At 41.6% G+C, this 22,683-nt stretch overlaps 1 protein-coding gene and 1 long non-coding RNA gene across 2 annotated transcripts in view; one reads left to right on the plus strand and one right to left on the minus strand.

Annotated features, from left to right (window-relative positions):
• perm1a (PPARGC1 and ESRR induced regulator, muscle 1a) overlaps positions 1-22,683 on the minus strand; it is a 52,710-nt gene that overhangs the window by 14,650 nt on the left and 15,377 nt on the right. The gene's annotated exons all lie outside the window — the stretch shown is intronic.
• Positions 1-22,683, plus strand: part of LOC109196278 (uncharacterized) — a 48,815-nt gene that overhangs the window by 211 nt on the left and 25,921 nt on the right. Inside the window, exons 2-4 of the long non-coding RNA XR_002057820.2 lie at positions 74-202; positions 9,473-9,557; positions 18,730-18,846. This is a non-coding gene — a long non-coding RNA (uncharacterized LOC109196278). The remainder of the gene's footprint in view (positions 1-73; positions 203-9,472; positions 9,558-18,729; positions 18,847-22,683) is intronic.

A 22,683-nucleotide genomic window follows, 5' to 3' on the forward strand; every position in this document is an offset into this window, starting at 1 on the left:
CTGCTGCTTTTCTTTTGACAAGAAACACAAATGTGTTCACGAGCACACGCTTCGTCGTGTACCTGCTTTTTAGGTATGGGCCGACCCTGATGACCTCGACTCAACATGTAGTGCGCCATGTTCACCACAAGATGGCGATTAACAACCACCGTTTGACACCAGAGCTGAAGCACAAAGGAGTTTAAGACCTGTTAACATTGCAGTTAAGTAACAGTTGCAAAAAAACAAAACAAACAAAACTGTGAGACTTTCAACCAAAGGCGTTGATTTATAGAAGCATTGGCAGAGAGTAAACCGCCAAATATGTGGATTCAGCAGAGAGACAGCTCTCTGTACTTAACTGTAACTTCTGTTGTTAGCCACTACACAACCATGAAATTAAGAGACCTTTTCAATTAATTTCCAAGTTAGGCCTCTGCTAATAAATGTGAGGATGAGTATGGACTGTATACTTGTACCGTCTCGTAGCCCTGGCTTACATTTGGAGGCACGATGCAAGTGTAGAGTCCATCCTTAGTCCAAAGCTGACAAAACAGTCACTTGTGCAGATCTAACCAATTTAAGCATCCATAGTAGTTTTAACTTCACTGATGCATATAGGAGAATCTGTGTCTTCACTGGGTTTACACTGGGTCATTTATTATTACTTATTATTTTTATTATTATTATCTGTTATCTATCTGTCTATCCGTCCCTTGTAATGTTGTTTATATTAGCAGTACTGATATTAAAAGACTTACTAACTTTATTTTCTAAATCTTTGAATAGAATTATAAGGCGACAGCCTAATTTGTTTGTTCACAAGTAAAAAACATAACAAAAAACAAACAAACAAACAAAAACATTTCTCTCCATAAAATAACATCCAAAACTAAAAATGTTAAAATGTATGTGGGCCAATAATTGTTCTCCATGTTGTACTTTTGCCAGGAAACTAAGCAGACTTGCTGAAAGCTGTCTGCCATGGCTAAACTTGCAGCTTCACAAATGGTTCTTTCATAGGTTGGAAAGCTATCTTGGCTGTGAAACACAGTGATGAAACCTTTAGGTTTCATGCTGATTGCTCGCTCCTCCCTTCTACATTGAGTGTGTAACCACATCATCACGCATTAGCTGGTGTCAAGGTATTTTTAGACCTCAGACAGTGGGTTTAATTCTCCTTTCAGTTTCCAGGCTTAAGGCAGTCTGACTTCTTGCACATGAAATTTGGTTAACTTTTGCCATTTTTTCACTTCAAGTGAAACAGCTGAAGTGATTGTAAAGCAGGCCGAGTGAGAGCAGCACATTGGCGCAGATAAACAGTGAACAATTAAGGCAGCAGACACATGACATCAGCTCAATGCCTGAGGTGTGAAGTTACCTCATCTGACTCTGGTCTCTGTCCTGACAGCATGAGAGTCCCACAGGCCTCATCAGCTGAGTTAATCAGTGAAGCAGATTACACTGTTTACCTAAGAGCTACAGCTTTTGATAAGAACAATATTACCAACATTTAGCAGAGATGGCTTCAATATGGCTTCATTTTTACTGTCCATACTGTTCATCATAGATGTTCAGGTTATTTTAAATGCCTTTTGATAAGTTTCCGCTAAACTTTCCACACAACCTGTTTGCAGGTCCATTTTCTTGTTGCGTATGTGTGTAAATGAGAGCAAAGTGCTCTAAAGTCATTTAAAAACATGCATTGATCATTATTTATAACTGATGATTTAAAATGAAAGGGTAGAAGGAAATGAATCTGTTCCCTCCTGACAGGCTTGTGCTCAATCCTCTTGGAGGATATCACATCTCAGAGATGCCTGAAAGGCTGTTTACTCTTAGTTAACCATACAGCGAGTCATGTGAGGATTCATTCTTCTCTCAGAGGACTCTTTAAGTTAATAAGTTATCGGTGGACAAAGAGCTGACAAGCCCACCGCCACAAAATAAGCGACGGCCTTCCTTCCTTTGGCCCGAGTCACAGAGGTTATCAGTGACAAGGGAACAATAGGAAGTGGTGCGACCAGTCACACTGCAGCACATCACTCACCACATGAAAGTCTCCACACGGCTCAGCAAAGCTACGGAGCTGTTGGTCTGCCACTTGCATCACATGCGATGTGACGAGGCTCCTTTGCTGTCACCGTGAAACAACCCTTTGACCTCAGATATATTATTACTTTGCACTGCCTGAAGTTTCCCAGCAGCCGTGACGTGGCGTGACTCTCTCTTCACGGCATCTGCACAGAACACATGACCCACCAACAAGCATGCATAACTACTGGAAGTGTCGACTTTTAGGTGTAAACAGGAGAACTGTGACTTGCAGACATGTCAGAGCTGCTGCACAAACAGGTCCATAAAAGTCCAAAAAATCAGAGTAAAGAAAGAAATGTCAAACTCTGTCCCTCATTTTTTACGTCGTATGTGCAAAGAAGAGAAGCTGTGTGAAGTGGCTAAACTCAAACTGCTGATTTGACACAGGAGATATAAGCAGATCGTAAGAATAATAACATAAAAAAGAACCGGTGTTAAGCAGTAGCTCAAATTAAGTTCATTATAAAGCAACAGCAAAATTATATGCAATAGATAACTGTTTGCCACCAGATTTGCTAAGGTTATGTCTACCTGCTCACAACATGTTTTTGTTGCCCTCAAGTGGTTGAGAAAATAGTTATTATGGATTTAAAACTTTCATCAATGTCTTTATTTTAATGAGGGATATAAAGTGTCTGTTCACAAACCCAAAGAGGGGTTTTTAACAAGTTTTTAGTTTCCCTCCAGCTCTTCTGAGCACTTTAATATCGATAAGTTTAATTAATTTAAGTTTAATGATATTTAATAAGCCAATTTCATAAAGAGTAGCTTTGCATGATTTGCTGTTCACAATAATCTTCTAACAATCCATCCATCCATCCATCCATCCATCCAGCCAACCAGCTAGCTAGCTTCTTCTGCTTATCCAGTTTAGGGTTGCACTGGGGCTGGACCCTATCCCACCTGGGCAAGGGCATAGGGAGAGAAGTAGACAACTTAGATAGGTCCCTAGTCTGTTAAAGAGACAGACAACCATTCACACCTATGATCAACTTGGAATCACCATTGATGTCTTTGGACTGTGCACAGGGACTCAGACAACCAATAGTAGAAAAAAACTGCCTGAAACACAACGTTTAGTGCAATCTTTGACTCACAGAGATTGTTTGCTCATATGCTGATCTCATTACTGACATGATGAATGGGAACATCCACCAATATTACAGTTTATATATGATGGAAAATAAGGAAAAGCATTAAAAGTCTGCAGTGATCTGATTTTCAAAGAGCCAGTTTAGAGAGAGTGTGTAAAAATGAATTAATGGGCTCATAGGTGGCACCTTGCCCTCTGTGGCTGTATTATCTTTAGATGTGGGCTCTAGTATGAGCATGAAACCAGTTTTCAGGGTGTCTCTCCCCTGTAAGGAAAAGGCGTGTGATACCGGTTGCATGCGTCCTTGCCAAAACCAGCCAGTAAATCAAAGCTTGGCTGCAAAGCATTTCAGTGCAACGCCTCAGGCCAGGAGTGCACATAACTAAGTCTGAGTCAAATGTCTGTCAGTGTGCAGTGCCCTGTCTGCCCTCAGTATCTGAGTCAGCCCGCTGGTCAGAGTGGGTGTTGGCGTGCTGAGGGCATGGGCCATCCCCCGAGTAACCTCAGTCTGAGCTGCCACGCAGCTTTATCACTGGGAAGAATGACAGAGAGTGGGCACAGTTTTTCCCTCTAGTATCAAAAACTGTCTCACCACAGCTCTTTTGTGGTTCAACAGTTTAGCAGAGTTCCTCCTCCAGCTTGATTGTTTCCTGTTAATCTGGATCACCCACCGTGCAGGTTATCAATGTGCAGCGAGGTAAAGTGTAGCGCTTACCTCCCTGGTTTGTTTAACTATCGCTGTTTGTTTGTTGCCCGACATTTGTTAATGATGTGTTGCTTCGGGGTGAGTGGCACATTCTTGCTCTGACACTTCAGATGTTTTTTAGCTCCTTTGCCATTGAGGCCCAGAAGCCTGTAGACTGAAAGGCAGCTAAATTAACACAACCAGTCAGTCAATGCTGGCCTTTGCCGACTGAGAGCGTGTAAGAATTTGTACTGAGGCCTCGCCATTCATTCTGCTATACAACAGGTCTCTGACAAGTGCTCCCTGAGCTCGTCTGGGTCTGCTGGGAGAGCAGCTCTCCAAGGAAAGAGACTCTTGTACGAGGCCAAATAGAAAGCTTAGGTAACAAGAGGTAAGTTGGAGCTTCTTGGCTTGGTGCTGCCATAACAGAAAGGGTAATAAGAAGCAGTGGCTAATGTGTTCCTCTACTTAAGGAAAGGGCAACAAAAGCAAATGGTCAGGGGTCAGCTATACTAATGCCATCAGCTCCTAAAACCTCTCAGAGTTACAACCCTTTTACACTAGAGAATTATCAGCTGTATAGTGTGTATTCTCAAATGTCCATAGTCTTTGCATTCAAACACTGTCAGCAGAATGGGAAGAAGAGGAAACCCCTCATTATATTGGAGTCCCAGTACTGTTAGCTCTCGGGTCACTTCAGATAATTAGCCTGATTTTAGCAGTTGTTAGGTTTTGTTATGTGGCGGTTCCTGAAACCTGGTCGAATCACTGGATAAATCATTATTTTGTTTTATTCAGCTCCATCATCACATATCAGTATCTCTATGCGGGGACTAAAACTTAGAGATTCTCTTCAAATTAAGAAAAAGAAAATAATACATTTGTCATATAGCAAGAATCAATCATTTTGTGTAATCTGGGCATCTTACATCATACACTGAACAGCATCATCACACAGCACCATGCAGCTAAAACGTTTTATTTCTTTGGCTTTAAAGCAGGTAAAGCATGCCATAAAAATAAAGCTGAGCCCTATTGATCTGAAGAAGAAGCAAGTTGTGGCATTGCCACTGCTAATGGTCATGCCATTACTCTTCCTGGGTTCACTGCAAGTTCTCCTCTTATGTGACTGTAATGCTGGTAGATGCTTATGCAAACATGTTCTGGGCTGCCGCTTTTCAGACATGTGTAATCATACATTTATTGTCAGCTTCAGATAACTTTATGTTACAAAATTGGGGCTTTGTGTTTCCTTTCTCTCCTCCTTTTTTTTAATCGCTGCCTTATTTCATCATGGAATAATCACCTTTAATTTCCGTGGGTTTGACGGTGCAGTGTGGTTTATCACCACACACAGTTCTGCTCTGAATTGTTTACACGCTTCTTTGAATATAACACTGGGAAAACCCACACAGGGTCTCAAGGGTCAAAATGCATATTTTTTGGGCACTTCTGACTCATGGACTGGGGGTGATGGGTAATTGGAAGAAATGTGCCAACAGAAACAGCATACATGAGAAACTCTGTCTACTTCAGTTTTAATCAAACTGCACAGAGCATGGCATGCTGGGAGAAAGCCTACCCCCACCATAGCCTGGGAACACGCCAGCTTGTCTTGAGAACTTCCAAATAATCATCGCTTCCCGTCCTCTACTCTCTCAGAGCTCCCACTGTGTTGTAATATAACCTTAGAAGGGGGTAGCAGGGCTGTGCGAGGCCAGTGCTGTCAGTTGGTACATTATAGTAGACGCTGCCGGACCGCTGCGTGATATTACTAAATACTCGCCATCGCTTTGAGGTTGCTGAGGTGAACTGCTCGGTTCTGGCAGGTGGGGAGCCGGGCGGGGCTCGGGCTTTCACAGTAGGCTGTGGTTGATTAAAAGTGTTTCAACACAGTGGTGACCGGTGCTACCCAACTGCTTGCCATGAGGAAACTAACAGCATCATATATTACAACGATCGGCTGGGGATGGGAAGTGTTCCCACATCAGTCACAGCACGAGAAGCTGATTTAAAAGGGTGAGGCATTTTTAATATTGTCCCAGTGAAAGGAAAGAATCGGTCTCTGTCAGCTTTAAGTGAGTTTATGTGCTCAAAGCTTGGTTACTGCAACATTTCAATCAAAGCATTAAGTTTTATAGTAGGCAGGCCATAGTGAGATATAGTCGAGCTGATGTCTGGCGGTATGTTTTGATCTGTTTGATCCAAGAAATGGAAGAACAGCAGGTAAGAAGATGTAATGCGCCGCTGGGGTTCATTATTTTTCCAATTTTACAACATGATGCAATTCCCCATTAAAGGACAAAGTTCAAGATTATAATGAGATATCATCCAAACCCACTGTCCATTTCATTCATTATTCTTTATGTCACGAATCATGAACTGTCAGATGATTATGGTAATTTTTTATGTGGTGCTTTTCTAGACTAACTTATCACTTAATGTTAGACTTTAGAATAGAATACACATTTATCCATGTATTCATGCAGCTCTGTATTTTTTATTCTCGACCTCAGACCTATATCCATCTATAACATGCATGTCTGTGAGAGACTGCGAGAGGAGGTTGGAGAAAGCAGAGGAAATCCCCTCAGACACAGGCAAAATGTGCAACCTCCACAAAGAAAGGCAGCTGACCAAAAGGACGAAACCCAGAATATTACAATACAAATCACAATATTATTCGTATATGTATGTATGGATAACATTCTTGTAGTGGTTATCCATCCATCCATCCATCCATCCATCGATACATGAGTTAAAGCTTTATGTTTCATGTTAGCAGCCACTGCATTGTTCTTTCTCGGCTTCCGTGCATTCATCATACTGCAGTTTACAGTGTGCTTTCAAGTGGTTGAAGAAGTTAGTTGGCTTGCTTTGTGACAGATACAGCTCTTCAGCCCTCTTCCTATCATTTATTAGCATCACTTGCTCTAAAGCCAAAGTATTTCCAACCATCTCCTTCAAGCGACAAGCTCTTCGCCTTCTGCTGTGGTTGATATTTGAATTTTATAGTATAAATCTGTCTTTTTATCTAATGTTACTGCTACAGGGAAATTCAAGCTGCATGGTGCAGGGAACAGCTTTGATTTGCACATGTAGGCATGTGGTCAGGTAATGATTTGCTTTTGGTTTGCGTTCTGTTGGTGAAGCTTTTTCATGTTTATTTAATTGTGGAAAGGCAAACTTATAAAATGTAAATTATTTGAACAGCCTTAAAATGTAGCCTTGGTATATTGAATTATGGAACGATTTCGGACTCAGCTAAAAGTTTTTATTCGAAGTGTATGTGTCTATGCCACTTGTATTTTTGCCTTTTTATCCATGTGGTTCATGACATACAAATATAACTAAACATAACAGGGGTAAGTCCATTTTGTGTTTAAAACACTGGTATGCTCAACTACATATAAATGACAGCAACTTAAAAAAAATAAAAAAAATAAGATGGTTTAAGATAACAAATGATGGCAGTAATGTTTAAAAAAAATCTTTGCTCACTGCCAGCAGGAAACATCTGGCTGAACAGTCATAATCAGACAGATATTAGTAATACATAAAATACAGACCCCTTATTCATTTCAGGGAATACAAAGTACCAGTAGATGATTTGGTAATGATTTGGTAATTTCAGTGGCGTGAGCTACACTTTATCTGGTCACATAAGGACAAAAATGTGAAGGTGTGGTTCGTGAATGGATGGCTGGGTAATCATAATTTATCGCCTCAGTGGCCTTGCTCTTTGGTAGAAGTAAACTAGAATTTCTGCCAGCACACAGTTTGTGTAGGTTGAAGCCTTTTGGAAGACTTCTACCTTCACTTGTCCCCTCAGCTCAACTGATTTCACCCGAGGCTAAAATGTCCCCTTTACTCCTGCTGTTTCACCTTCCCTTATATGACCATCCCCTGCTCCCCCTGCAGTGGGCCAGCCTGCCACGTAAAGAACCTTCCCCGTGGAGAAAGAGGCTCCACAGGTAAGAGCGGCCTGAGGACGAGCTCTCCTGCTGGGCGGCGACACAAGCTCCCACACTCTGCCCTTTCTCTGGTGACAGCTAAAGTCCTCCTTTTACAGTCACCCACCCACCCACCCACACACACACACACACACACACACTTGAAAGAAGAATCCAAACTGCTGATTGCCATGTTTATGAATGTCTCAAATGTTTTTTTGTTAGCTCTCTCTGCGTGAGCTCTTGGGTCACGACACCTGCTGCCATAAGGCTTGTTATCATGGCTGAATGAATGAAAGAATTCACAGAAGTCAAAAATGCCCAAAACACAGTATATTTTTATAGAGTATCCTTGTTCTTCTCTCTTCAGTCGCCTTGGGTAAAGCGCAGCACAGGCATACATGGCCACGCACTCAGGGGCTTCCCGCTGTGTCTTGCTTTCAGTCCGAAGCTATTTCAAATGTTATTGATGTGTCTGCCAACTGTGAGCTTTCTAAACAACTACCCTGCTGCAACAGGTTACAAGTCCAGCTTCCCTCTCATTAGGCTCTAATTGATTGTAATCTGCCCTTTGAGAAGTACTGGCCCGCTATGGGGTTGTTCTGCACATGTGAGCGCCCCCACTGTCCCTTGTACTTGTCCACCTCACTCACCAGCAGGGTCTGGAGTACAGACACAATTGGTCCTCTCAGATGGAATCATTAAAGCGGGCAGGATAGCATGAGCTCTTTCATACAACAGGCCTAAGCGGACCAGCTTGAGACCAGGGACAGTGGCCACTCTGCCTGCCCAGTGGGAGAGCCCCATCCTGGGTAGGCTATTGTTGGCCTCACCCCTCGACTGACTGCCTGCAGTTCTGACTGCATTGGCTTGATTTGTATGCCAAGGTCCTGGACTAAAGACAGCCATGCAGGGGAGCTGGGTCAATATTGGTTTTGAGAGCTGGAGGAAAAATGTCAAAATGTTAAATTCTATTGACTTCCCCCCACTGCTATTTGTTTCTGTGGCAAAAGGCCTAGTGGGCCATTAGTGTAAACAGGGCTTTGTCTTAGGGCTCAGCTTCCAGCAGGAGGTTTGTAGAACAAAACCCAGAGACAGAGGGTCTAGTCTGAGTCGAAAATGGTTGAGCTGTGGGGCTGAAGAGAGACCTTAAAATGACTGTGATACTGAAAGCAAGTGTTTTGATCTCACCTGACACTGTTAAAGTCGGACTGCTCTCTCTGAAAGTCATGCCACTGGAATGATGTGAAACCACGAGAGAGAGCTTAAAACTGACTGCGACCACTCTTGGTTTGTGTTTTCAAAGGGTAAATATCAGGAGTAACATAATGAATATTTAAGAGTAATCAATGTTTTCCCTTGTCACTTTCTTTTAGTGTGTAATATGCTTTCTTGACATCTTTTTATGCATTGATCTTTCAACATGCAAATTTCGTGCCTGTCTTTATCCAAAGGTTGATGGGGTAACAGTGAAGAACAGCTGTTTTACAGCAGTGCACCCTCGTTTCTTTTGCTCAGGGGTCCCTTGTCACTTTCAAGCCTCCTTCCGGGAATATGGGATTCTTTTTTTAAATCACTTCAATTAACATGGAGCCGTAAACCTGTTCTCCTTCACTATTTTCTCACGCTTGTCCTCTGTGCTTTCTCTGTGGTTTCTTTTATTAGGTAACAGACTTTTGTTCTGCTGTGACACTGCATCACTTCCTCTGTGGGCATACAGCGATGCGAGGATGCAAGCACAGAGGAAAAGGTACTGAAAGAAGGGATACCTTTTTGCCAAAAATTGCCGTTGTTTTTTTGTGTTTTTTTGTGTTTTTTTAAATCTGTAAATGGCTGATTCAGCCTTATGTGCACCTTTATGTTGTGCTTGGTAAATGATACTTAGTTTTACCACTGCTAATGGATTACTTAGCAGGCAGTCATACTGAAAAAACATTTGTGGGAAATCACACATTGCTGCAAAGTGGCATGCTTCACTAATTGTGCACCAAAGGATCAGCAAAGCTTGCAAAAGCATGCAATGTACCTACTTACTGACACTTCTTCCTAAATTGTGCCGTAAAGTAGTCTGACAAGATTCACTCAGCCCCCTTACTTTTTAGGCAAACAACATTTTTACAGTCCGTGTGAATAGGTGCACCTTTAATGGATCACAAAGGTCACAGAAAGGTGAATAAAAGTCCTCATATACCCAAGCGTTGACCGATTAAATGAAATTAAATGTTATTAAGGGTAGGTGTGATGGAAAAACAGGGGTAAAAACTGAATGAATGAACAAGTCAAGCATATACTGTGTGTTTTATTCAGTCTTTGGAACCCTACATAACCTAAGAGTGGCAGACCTACTCAGCTGGTGCAAAAGACAATGAAACCAGTCAGACTGTCCCATCCAGTCTAGCTGTCAAAAACCAGCTGGGTTAGAAATGATGCATAAGTCAGGGTCAGATGAAAACAAACCTTTTTATCAAGTGCAAGTGTTTTTTTCACACACACGATTGATTATCTTCTTCGTTTTCTTCCGGCTGCCTCCCCGAAGTGCATAATCTGCCTCCATTTCTTGCCCTTGACACAACATGTGATATCAGAGTTACTACAGTGGGCTAGACATACACAACACATCAGTATCTCTTTCAGCACAGTAGTGAAAACAGGCCCAGGGAGGAAAATCCACGAGCAGCATTTCACTGCAAATCCACTTGTTTCATGGCTGCTTTGGTTACATTTGCAGTGACTCTCATGTTTATGTGACATAAATTCATCAGCTTGTGATTAAAAAAAAAAAAATGGCATTCATCCTGCCACCAAAAAAAGAAGCTGCACATACTCATGTTGTTGCACTGATGCATGGGCACAGCTTTTCTATTATCATGGAAAAGGTTTAAGCAGAACGAGCCAGGGACGTGGACAATGCCAGCCTTCTGCTCTGAGCCGTAGACGACATCATGATGATTTAAGCCTTTGCAAGTTTGAGTAAAAAAATAAATATTTAAAAACAAAAGTAAGCTTTATGTGGACCAAATTTTTTAAAGCTTTTTGAGCCTGATCCAATTTTATATACTCACGAACACTGAAATAAGAAAGTTATGGAAAAATAAAGTTTGGGTTTAGCTGCAGTTTTATAATATTAACTCCATGTTATCAGGTTACTTTAGGTGCCCTACATGATGGGGACTGCTTTCTGTTTGCCACTGCACCTTCTGGCCTGCATTTAGGTGGGAGGGCTCCTATACAGGCCACAGGTATGGGAGTGTTTACAGCTGATAAAGGCCACTCAATGAGATGATAACATTGAATGTGGATTTTTTCAGTCTAGACGAGGAGCAAGTGGGGACCTTTGGAAACAATGACACAGTTGCTCATGTTTACTTCTTGACTGGGTCTTATCAGTCACCATTCAAGGCAAAATCATTGAATCCTACTGATTAATTCAACACGGGTATGGAAATACAGGAATTTGTGACCTTGTTGTCTATGCTTGCAACTACTGTGTTGTTAAATTGCATTTCACTCTGATCCATGTGTGTGTGTGTGTGACTGGTCTTGTGTTTGTAGGCAGGATATTTTCACCTTAACTAAATGATTTTGCTTTACAGTTAGTGAGCCTCTAAAGATATGCGCTTTGAGCAGACCATCTCTCTTCGAGTAACTCAATAGACTCTATAGAAAAAAAAAAGTTACGATACAAGTAACGAGAAAAGGCATCTGCCGCCTTGGCAAGTAAAGAAATGCAATAGTTGTAAAAAGGCAGGCACCTGTGGTCACAGCATGGCCTCCTAATCCCCATCTCTACTCCAGCAAACAACCCACAATTCCCTTCAGTCGGGCTGACTTTGCATGAATATATTTGCTCATTGTGATTGCCAGCTTTCTGCCGGCCCCTTCTGCTGAGAGAATGAGCAAACATGTCCCTCTCCCCTGTGGACCTGCTGTAAACCAACGACTGAAAGACATGGAACAAAAGGAGGGGAAAAGAGCAGTCAGAAAGGTAAAGAAAAGTCAGTTGAAATCTGAAAGGCACTGGAGCTGAAACAGAAAGGATAAGAAGAGCGTGTTTGTCTCCGACTGCTACTGAAACCAGTGGCAGAGTTCAAGGGAAGTGAAAAAAAAAACCCTAAAGCAAAACAGAAAAAAGTAACTTTCTCAAACATGCATTTACCAATAAGTATCCCTTCTCTCTAAAGGAGCGAATACTCATCAGTCACTGAAGTATGAAAGGGATGAAGTGGCCCTCTGTGGCTGTTGCTCCAGGGAATAGTTGTCCCATACCTGACACCTCATTGTGAACGATCATCTAAAGAGTGCACATCCTCCCCACCCAGGCTAAATCAACTCAGACATTTATGCACTCGACTCAGAGACGGTTCGAAGGTTTTTGCTGTCCCTGTGAGCAGCATTTTTGGTTTTACTCTTTCAGTTATTAAAATGCAGCTTAATACCTGCTTGGGTTTACGATTAAAGTCGCACAGGACTGTTGAAAGGTCCTATGATTATAAGTTGTTTAGAGTTTAGAAAACATGAAAAAAACTAAAAATAGAATAAAAATAGAGCCACGCTACTGAATTTAGTTTGACACGTGAAGAAAAAAGAAAATTCTGGATGTGACATTAGTCATTAGTCACCTGGAAACTCAAGCTGCATTACCTACACTACAAAGTGACATCATGAGAAAACACCTGCTTGTAGGATGCAAACACACTGCTTGCCCAGGAAACAGCTGCCCATCTATTGTTGTCTGGAGTTTTGCTTTATGGACAACATGAACCTCTCAACAAAGACAAGTCCCTGTGGATGACAATGGCCTAAGTAGGAGGCAGTGTGAAGGGCATGCAGTGTTAAATGAAGTGCAATGTCAGCCTTTTACTTGTTTTTATTGGGCAGTCAAGTCGATGGCGCAGCTCTGTTGGGGGCAGCAATAAAAGAGGAGGGAAGATTCCTTCACACTTAGGTGTCTATCCTGCTATCAGATCCTCACATTAGCACACAGACAAACACCAGCTAGATCTTTACTTTGAGTGCACAGTACTGGGTGTAATGTAACTTTATTTTTTTGTTATTCTGGAGGAGCTTCATGAGTTACTAATATGTTTTTCAGAAGGATGTAAGAACTGCCATGATGCAAATGCAGACTTGTCTTGACACAATAAGTGACAAAGCTGATAAAACAGGTGAAGGAAAAACCCGAACCTTTCCTATGATTTCAATCTGACTTTCAGTATTACTCCATCATAAGGGCACAAGGGGTCATCAAATTAGTGTGAACCACGAATCTACTTTCACAGGTTGTTTCTAGTCGAAATGCAAACTAGTTCATAACAATTTTAACCTGATATGGGGTAAATGTGCGGTGTAACAGGCTCTTTCGTTTAGTTTTTGATAATATGTCATGTGTCATTTACATGTCATTACATTTGTCATAAACATGGGGAAGAACATGGGGCTCTTATGGACTCCTTACTAAACTAAACCAAACCTAGCTAAGTTAAGCTAAGCTAAGCTAGGATTGTGAAATGTTCACACAATCTATTGATTTATTTTGTTTACATGATCACATCTTTTAAGTAGCCTTGTTTCATGTCTATGCCATAATTCACTGAAATCTTCATGCGGCTGCAAAGTCAATCTGCTGTTTTCCTGCTGAGGGTACAGGATCTTCATCGCATCAAGGGGCCAAGACTTGGTTTGTTAAAAGGGAGTTTTTCCTTACCACTATCACCAACTGCACCACTACTCATAGGGGTGAGGTTGCTGGGGTTTTACAGTATTAGGGTCTTTACCTTACACTATAAAGTGCCTTGAGGCAACTGTTGTTGTGATTTGGCAATATGTAAATTCAACTGAACTGAATTGAATTGAAAGGATGGGACCATGTGCCATAAAATCTTGGATGAGAATCTCCTTCCCTCAGCCAGAACACTGAAAATGGGTGGTGGATGCGTCTTCCAGCATGACAGTGACGCAAAACATACCACCAAGGTAACAAAGGAGTGGCTAAAGAAGAAGCACATTCAGGTCATGGAGTGGCCTAGCCAGTCTCCAGACCTCAGTCCTATAGAAAATCTATGCAGGGAGCTGGAGCTTCGACTTGGCAAGCAGCAAAATGAAGAGGATTTAGAGAGTTTCTGTAAAAAGAGTGGGCCAAAATCCCTCCTGACATGTGTGCAAACCTGGCAACCAACTACAAGAAACATCTTACACCTGTACTTACCAGCAAGGGTTTCTCCATTAAGTATTAAAGTCATATTTTGCTTGTGGATCAAATACCGATTTCACTCAATGACTTGCAAATCAATTTATAACTTTTATATAATGTGTTTTTTCTGGATTTTTGGTTGATGTTGTGTCTCTGTCCACTATAATGAAACTGCCGTAAAAACTGTTCATTTATTTGTGAGCAAACTTACAAATTCAACAGGGGATCAAATAATTATTCCCGCCAATGTTATAGCAAAAAGCCCACATTTGGAATTGCTTTTGTATTGTCTGTACAGTTAAGCTGTGTTTTAGCTGTTGTTTGGTTTGGTTTAGCCAATAAACGTACTGGGTTAGTATTACCAAAATTTTAAGATTACTAAGGCTGTTTAGGAATCTCATAAACACACATGGTGCAAGCAAAACATATACTTCCTATTAAAATACATTCACTTCTATGGTGATTGTTGCACACTCCCACATAGACCACTGCAAACACCAGAGAATATAAGTTTTCTTATTACTGCTTTATTGTCCCGGCTGCATGCACGGCTGCTGACCTTGCACTTTAGTGGTTATCAGTAAGCACAACAACTTGAAGGACACACATGCATCCACACACCCTCTGATGAACACATTTCCATCACTCAGGCCTGAGCCCAATTTTAGGACTAAGCAAAAACTTTGCATAAGAACTTTTTTTGACGAGAGATAAATTAGTTAGAGATGCAATTACAGACCATTTTCATATTTCTGCAAAGAAACCAGACTTGACTTGAAATTCTTACATAATACTTCATCTGCCAGCACACCAAACACATTAAATATGGTGTACAGGATTAAAATGCACCTATAAACATGCATGAATGCAACAATAACATAATATCCTTGATTTAAACTCAATAACACAGAAACTACATAGCAGAGTAAGGGAGGGAGAGGGAGCTGCTGCACCAACTGGCAGATTGTAAACTGAATAAATAAACAGATCTAACCGGCTGTTAAAATATCACAGCATACAGTGCACTCATTGTGTAACCAGGATGATCCTCACCAAGAAGTTTTCCCGTCTTTATTGTTGGGATTGTCTCACTAAGATCACCCAGACAATCCTTTGTGTGTCTCAGCTTAAGTTGTGTATGCAGAGGAAAGCCTGTAGTTGCCTCCACCTATCTAGCTTCTTAACAATGAAATCTATGAGAAGGACTCCTGTTTAGTTTCGGTGCACTCAGATATGTGAATTTCTGCTCTGCTGGTGCCATTTAAATATTTTGGACCTAAAAGATCATTTGATAACTTGTTGACAGGTTGCAGGTTATTATAATTAAGATAGTGTCTTTTCTTTTAGTTATATACACAGACTGTATACAAAAGATGAATGATGACATGCCTCTTCAGTCTGTGGACTCCACATTAGCATTTTGGAACTTAACACTAGCATTTAGGTCAGTGTTATATTGTTGTTGAAGCCACAAGTGAACATATTTGGATGAGCCGGTGGGCTGAGATGAGGCTAAGCTTAGACACAAAGATGATATATGATTAGTGGAATGATTTGTATCTAGGGTTCTTTTAGTTTAACCGAATTCGTAACACTTAACTCTATCCATCCATGCTCTTCCACTTATCCTTATCAGGGTTACGAGGGGGCGGGAGCCTATCCCAGCTAACACAGAGCAAGAAGCGGGGTACACCGTGGACAGGTTGCCAGTCTGAAGCAGGGATAACACATAGAGACAGACAATTATTCACTCTTATGGGAAATTTAGAATGACCAATTAACCTAACCCCACTAACTGCATGTTATTGGACTGTGGGAGGAAGCTGGAGTACCTGGGGAAAACCCACATAAGCACTGGGAGAACAAGCGAAGGCCCCACAGATAAACCCGAGTCAAGTGGTAGATTCAAACTTGAACCCGTCTTGCTGTGGGGTGATAGTGTAGACCACTGCACCACTACTAAATAACACTTGAATAAAACCTGAAAACAGGGATGTCAACTGACTTCAAGGGACGTCATACAGCCCACTTTGATCTTAGGTGAAATTGTCCTTTGTGTCAATGAAAAGAAATAGAACTATATATTTAATACCTTACTATAAAAAATAAATGTAATTTCAGCAGCGTTTCTTTATTCACATAGTAAAGAAATGGTCCAGAAAAGGTCCAGAAAAGGTTCTGGTAGCTCGTTGCCCAGACTATCCTGTAAATATAAAAACAGAAGATTTTAATTCATTCACAGAAAACGTCCAGCTTTTTTTCCTTCACTTCAAACACTTGACTCACAAAAAGAGGTAGACAAACCCTGACCTTCAGATGGTCTGTACCAACAGCCACTGATGTTATTTGCCAAACGATCTAATTAAAATATGCAGTTCAGTGACGTGAATTACTGGAGATGAGGCCTAGCAGAGAGTTATAGGTTGGCACACCTGTCAATCAAAGCGGCCACGCCTCAACTTTGAGCCTCCAAAAAATCCAGATGGGTGAGTTTTTGAAAAATCGAATCCCTGTGCAGTTGTTATGAAAGGGACAAACTGTCCATAGAGTTCAATGTGATTCATTGTGCCATGCTCTAAATATATTTAATATTATGTTTTAAGTGGGCCATTTTAACACGTGTTGGCCTAATTTGTCACACCCAGAGGTTGTTGACTGGAAGAGATTCAGATCAGTGGCAAAAAAGAATCTTTTTTCAGCCGTTCAAACTACAGTTAAGGGTAAAATCAGAGAGATATATAACTATGCACTTACAATAAATAAGAACTATAAAAGATCTGCACCAGCAGTAAAAGTGAAACAAGCCATAGTTTTCTTTTTAAAAAAATGAAACCCCCCCCAGCTCTTACAGCTGCTCAGTGAAGGATTAAGCGTGTTTTCAGGCAGAATCCTGGAATTTAAAAAAAAAGTAATTCACAGTGCTTATTTTGAAACACAATGAAGAAGCTGATCCACTAATTCAGTGCCACAGGTGCACAAATACCTGTGTAAGCAGAGTTAATACTGATAAAAGCTCCTGGAAGAAGAAAAAAGGAAGGAGAAAAAGTTCCCACACTTTGACTGTTTTGTTTCTCTGTGTCCTTTTTTTCAGTGCTGCCAAAATGTAAAGCAGCGTGCCAGCCATGAATGAAAAACAAAATGATGGGGGAGGGGAGAAAGAAAAAAAAAAAGAGAATAGAGCAGAGAAAAACCAACAGTGACTCGTGTAACTCACCTGTTGGTGAGAGTTTTTGTTTGGTGTTCATTCAGACAGTAGTCGGCCGGGCGGCCCCTCCCCGAGGCTGCTTTGGTTCCCAGGTAGGGAGAAGAGTAATGGGAGGAGAGTTCCCACCACACTCCCTAACCGTTCTCACCACAGCTCATTGGTCAGAAGTTGCCTCATCGTTGGAACACGACACCCTTCCAGCAGTGCGGGCAGGTGTATGGATCTGCAGGCCAGAAGTTGCTGATAAGTGTGTGTGTGTGTGTGTGCGTCAGACACGAGGACAAAGAGACGTGCAAGAAGAACGGGGGGGGGAGGGGGGGAGGGTGATGAGCAAGTTTCCCTCAGCTTTGTCATACAAGTGTCATGCATGTGAGGTGTCGCGTAGCGCCTTATGCGTACGTGCTTTCTTAATCTTTTTGCATTCAGCAGCTGTTCCAACAGCATGAAGTCATGTTTACACAAACAGCGGGTATTTTGCCAATATATAGGCAAATCAGTTGATTTAATCAAATGATGGTGGTTGCGGCACAGTTCATCACAAAGGAAGCAGGGATTTTTTTCTCTTTTCCTGTGTACAGCTTTTCTCTCGTCCCTTTACGTTCACTCTGTGCACACAACAGAAAACAGTTACAGGCTTTTGACATTTAATGTACACGTTTCCAAATGATATGAAAATGTCAGTGTGGTTGGAAACATTTATGATGAATGCTGCATATGTAGCCGCACACAACATGTTCACATGTTTGGAAGCCTTCCTGCACGCGCGCGTACACCTTTACCTTTCTTTGTAGTTGACACAGATCGCTCACATGCTCTTCATTCGTTCTGCTCAGCTGCGATGCTTGACGCATGTTGTGTCCGCACTCTGTATAGAAATTGCAGTTTGCGGCATGCATTTTGTTGCCAACCTTGACAAATATAACAGGAGGCGTCACGTTTATCACATCCTTTTCACATACCTTCAACTTATTTGCTTGTTTTGTTTTGTTTTTTATAAGAGACTGTACCGCAGTCATGATAAGATCTGAACACTGTCTTTTGTTATATAACAAAACTTTTTTTTTTTTTTTTTGCTATTTGACAAAGTGCTGAGAAAATGATAAGATTAACATCTCCAGCCTGGTTTGTTGACACTGTGCTGACTGTTATTGGAGCCATAGCACAGTTAGTGATAATCACACAAACTAGTGTAAATAAAAACGCATGCATATGCAGGCTATGGTCTTTATCGTGCTATTTGTCATGTTAATTCGGTTCGTTTTTGTCATCTTAACACCAAATGAGGGTTTCATCCCCAACCTAAAGTATCATAATATAAGGAGAATATCTCTGATATATATATTTGATATAAAATATATCTTTAAGAATTCCTTTGATAATGATATACCCCCAAAACGACATGTAAATTTGACGTGATAGCAGTAATATACCTTATTATTTAGCATCTATTTGTAGCACTCGTTAGGTTAACTGCTGTCTAATCACACCTTGATTTGGCTTTGGCTGTTCTTGTTTCTGTTTCTTTAGTGGTTTGAGTGACTCATTCCAGTGTCTGGAGGGACAAGTTGGCAGGCCTGAGAACAAGAAGCAGAGCTAACACAGGAAGTGACACATCCAGCAGTACCAAGAGCTCGCCATGCTATGGTGAAAATAAGATTTTTACTTCAAATGTTTGTATTTGTTTTAGTTTTTTTTTTAATATTTTGCTTATTAGATTTATAATCAGACGATTGCTCCGTTTAGTCTGCAGGTTTTTTTGTTGTTTTTGTTGTTTGCTGTAAATATGATGCGATCAGTGTTTATATGCTGATCGCACACTCTCCTGTGCTTTCCTTTGTTTTAGTTATCTCACATCTTCAGTTTAGCCATGACCTGTTTCATGGCTCCACAACTTTATCATACATTATGTTAATTGATAAGAGAAAAACTCTCCTCTCTGCTTTTGCGTGATTCACAAAATGTGTCACAAAACACATCAAATTTGGTGCAGTTTGTCCACCTTTCAGCACCACCTCTGTTCATCAGAATGCTTATAAGATGCTGACTTGCGGAGACGAACGAGGTCTCTTTAAGTTTTCAACAGCAAATAATGTGAATTTTACCCTTTGTCAATCTGTGTGAGGCTCAGTAAGTCAGTCGTGAATTATCTCTGGTGTTTGTACTTGGAAATAGAGAACAGGTCTACCTAGATATGAGGGAACTTGCTCTGCACCCAGGAACGTCATGAACTGCTGAGTAGCTTCCTGAGTTTAGCTCTTATCACAGGATATGGCTTCAACAGTGCACGGTGACTTCCTACTAGTGGAAGTTTCAGCTGAGCTCGGCTGTCATGTTTGGCACTGGCACCTGGATACGTGTTTACTGTCACCTCCGTCTGACTGACACGGGGCAAAAACAGGTGGACTGTAGACGTTCAGTCTCTGCTTCCCTCATTCAGGCAAATAAAAGAACTTTTTAACAAAAGACCGGCATTTTTCACACGAGGAATATGCACAAGTACGTGCATACATACTCTAGTAGTATGAAATTATGATTTTAATGGCAGAGAACACACAAAAACAGTAAGTACTGTGTATAAAAGTAGCTTAACAAACACCTGGCATTTTTTTCTCCCCATGTCTCTTCTCAGCAATCTATTTCTGGTTCACTGCTTAGGCTTTGAGGTGGATGGTTTAGATCATTTTTGTTTTTCCCTGAAACTTATAACATGACACAACATGAGTAAAACTTAAGCTCACATGGGCATGTGCTGGTAGACAATATATTTGTGGAATCAAAAGCTAAACTCAAAGCAGTTTTGAAGTCTACTGTTTATCTTTCAAAAGGCTAAAAGAATTAAGTGTTTGTGTGTGTGTGTGTGAGACTGTGTGTGTGTGGGTGTGTGAATGAACAATTAAATGTGTCTGAGGGTGTGTGTGCGTGCATATGCGTGTGCGTATGTGGTAAGGCGTGTGGCTCTGGCTTCTGCCTCTGTGTTTTAATGTGTGTCAGTCTGCAAGCGAGGCAATGAGCCCGGCTGTGTGCCTGCTGGAACTGCACGTGTGTGTGTGTGTTTCTGTCTGTGTGTATGGCTGTACGTGTGCTCGCGGCTGCTGACGGGACCTGTCACTATCAGGCCCACACATCTCTGGCACCGTCTGCGTTGACACTCTGCCCGAGGGGGAACGAGCCTGCAGAGGTTGAGGAGAGCAGCGGTTTCCCACGGCTGCTGCTCTCAGTCCCGGCCCTGCCTCTGCATTCCACGGCTGCCAGCGCTCTGTAAATGTTTGGACAGCCTTGAACAAATAACACACCTTGAAAGGCACAAGCACAGGCCCTCTCTGCCTCTCTCTGCACAGCCCGTCTCTTCACCCACCTCCTTGAGCTCACATAACTAGCACCCCCACCCACCCAAACCACAAATCTACCTCCCTCGCAGCCACCCGCGTGGCTACTGCCTCTCTCAAACTTTCCCAGCTTCACTCTCGTGCACAAATAAACAGCAGCCCGTACTCTGTTACTATTGTACACTTGCATATACAAACATGCAGACACACACCTGTGTACATGTAAATAAATACACCACCGAGACTGTTTTAACTTTTCAGGAATATGTCCACAAACACTGAGTTTGAGGACAAGTACGTTTTTCTAAAGATTTTTTTTTTTAACAGAACATGCAAATAATGGGCTGCAGATGCATTTTGATCTGTCCTGAAAGTTGTTTTTACTTTAGCGCCACTGTTGATTGCACCTTTCATTCTGGCACCACGATCTGTGGAAAAATGAAACAATCCCAGTAGTTTTTAGCCAATTTGTGTGACTGTCCATATTTGTGTATATTCAGTAGCTACAGTCAGTTAAAGTAAAGCTCTTCAATGCCAAGATGTAGGGAAAATGGTCTCTGCCCACATCCACAGTGGTTTATTCCCAGGAAACAGCTCCCGACACATCTAACCCCATTTGACATTTTTCGTGGGTGGGAACCGAGTGATGGACTCAGCTCAGTATCCTAGGAAATATGTACTCACTGGATTATTCCACACCCAACAATTTATGTTCAAATGCTGTCCAAATGCAGGAAGCAGTCTGACCTTTAAATGGACGTGCATGAAAAACTCTGACTTTTTTAGGCTAGAATTTGTACTTGATGATGGATCCGTGGTTGGCGCTTGCAACCAAACAGTAGGAGTCCTTAATTCCTGTACTTGCAGCAGGAGTCATTTGCGATTAAGATATGTCCTTAAACTAGCCACACGTGAACCATCCACAGCCTTCCTGTCCTTATTTGTTATAACCATAACAAGATACTACAGAATGTAAGAGTTTTATCAGTCCTGTCCTCGAGAGAGAAAAAGAAAACAAGCTGAATTTTCCACTGAAAACAAAGAATACAAAAAGTCTACATGAAACCAGTTTATTCTTCTCATATGAGGTACAAAATTGCAAGACTCTCCACTGTATCCAGTGACAGTTTGGGCATTGTTTAAGCGTGCAAAACTTTAATACTGCAATAAAAAAGCACTACTGAAGCTCATACTGAGGACAAAGTGTGGTGCAGGAGAAAAATGCATGTACGTTTCATGCCATGAGAATATTAGTGAGGTTTGCGGTGTTTGATGTGATAAAGAAGCTCGACGTGTATGCTTTGATAGACACGCACCCCACCCCCCACAATCCCCCCCCATCACATGCATTTAGTTTACATGGCTTCCTAACCACACAAACACTTCCTGCCAAAGATGAGTTGCAAGCATGATGATAGGTCTCAGGTTTGGGTAAATGACTTTGCTTTACCTCAGTTTAACAGAGCTACGCTACAATAACACAATTACTACTCTCGGTTCGGTTCGATTCAATTCAGTTTTGCTTATAGTGCTAAATCACAACAACAATCTCAAGGCGCCTCAAGGCTCTTTATATTGAAAGGTAAAGACTCTACAATAGTTCAGAAAATAAAAACCTTGTGAGCAAAGACTCTGTGACAGTGGAAAGGAAAAAGTCACTTTTAACAGGAAGAAACCCCTGGCAGAAGATGGCTCAGGCAGGGGCAGCCATCTGCTGCAATTGCTTTGGGGTGAGGGGAAGACAGGACAAAGGGCACACTGTGGAAGAGACCCAGAGATTAATAATAACTAATGATTAAACGCAGAGTGGTGTATAAACACTCAGAGACTGAAAAGAGGTGAGTGAAGAGGAAACACTCATCATGGGAAGCCCCCAGAAGCCTAGACATACTGCAGCGTAACTAAGGGAGGATCAGGCCGAACTATTCTATAAGTTCTATCAAAAAGGAAAGTTTTGAGGCTAATCTTAAAAGCAGAGAGGGTGTCTGCCTCTCTAATCCAAACAAAACACTCTGGTGACCAAGACAGCCGAGCTACTGTGATTCAAAACATGGCTATCAGCGTGATCCTCTCATACACAGTGCATTCCTTGGGCACTAGGCTTCATGCACAATAACATGGCACAATAATAATGAGGCTGAAGCAGTGTGAATTC

The sequence above is a fragment of the Oreochromis niloticus genome, linkage group LG20 (genome assembly GCF_001858045.2).
Source record: "Oreochromis niloticus isolate F11D_XX linkage group LG20, O_niloticus_UMD_NMBU, whole genome shotgun sequence".
NCBI lineage: Eukaryota > Metazoa > Chordata > Actinopteri > Cichliformes > Cichlidae > Oreochromis > Oreochromis niloticus.